This window comes from Equus przewalskii, chromosome 5 (assembly GCF_037783145.1).
Source record: "Equus przewalskii isolate Varuska chromosome 5, EquPr2, whole genome shotgun sequence".
Taxonomy (NCBI): Eukaryota; Metazoa; Chordata; class Mammalia; order Perissodactyla; family Equidae; genus Equus; species Equus przewalskii.
Genome location: NC_091835.1, coordinates 35004235 through 35005367, shown reverse-complemented (window position 1 = coordinate 35005367; position 1133 = coordinate 35004235).

Sequence of the window (1133 nt, the reverse complement as noted above, 5' to 3'; positions counted from 1 at the left end):
TGTCTGGAGAGCTGGAATGAGGGCACAGTGAAGGGGGGAGGGAGTGGATGCAAATCCCTGGATGACTCTTGGGGGGTCCCGGGCTGGGGAAGAGGACAGACTCCCATACCCCTTGGCTTCACTATGGAAGTGACCGTTCTTCAGGGGCCTTAGGAGAGACGCACTGTCCTGCTGGCTCCTCCATGGGCGTTGCTGAGCATCTCCTCTGGCCCCATCACCATGTTAGTGTGGGAGGGTGAAGACATGGTCCCGTTCCCCCCAAGGAGACCTACTGGGCAGTGCTTGGGATGACTCGCCCCCATCCACTGTCTGAACCTCCTTTTCCTTCCCTACTTTAGTTACTATCGTCAATAATCCTCCACTCCATTCACTGAGTACCACTTGCCACCCAGCTGCAACATATTGTCTTCATCTGCCCACCTCCCCATCAATTGCCCAGTAGTCGGGGAGGAGGATGAGACTCAGGCCAGTCAGTCCGAGGTTCTCCTGGAACCTCAAAGCCTTGTATATTCTCATTCTTGCTTCATCACAGAGAGAGCAGCAACGAGACTCCTCCCAGCTTTCAGTAAAGGAGAAATTGAGGGATGTCTGAGTGGAACCCTGGTCTTTGGACCCCTGGTGCCTTCCCCGACTCCAGCATCAGACCTGGAACCCAGAAGTCACCCTTTCTCATCATCTTTGGGGACATGTCCCCTGCTGCCTTGGTCTTACTCTTCTCAATTAGAATCTCCCTGTCCTGAGGAGCCAAGTGAATCTTGGGGAAAGAGGAGGAGATAGTGAAGGGAGTGGTGAGGTAGAAAAGGTTGTGACCAGGAACTGACGTGATGACATCTGACTTCCCTTTCCTGGACTCCAGCTGATGAGGGGAAAACAGTGGTGTCACAACAGGCTCCTCTGTCAGAGCCCTCAGGTCCAGCCCGGTCTCGTGTGCTTTCTGCCACAGCCTGGACGCAGCCTTGCCCACCTCATCCCCAGCTCCCTCTTCTCCGGTGGGGTGGGCAGGACCTGCTGGGCAAAGCTGGATCGATCATGGATGACAGCAATCAGCTACACTACCCTTCCACCCGCCTCCGCCTGCCCCAACCCGGGCTGGAGTTTCTCCTGGCCTGCTGCATTCCCACCTTCTCTCCATC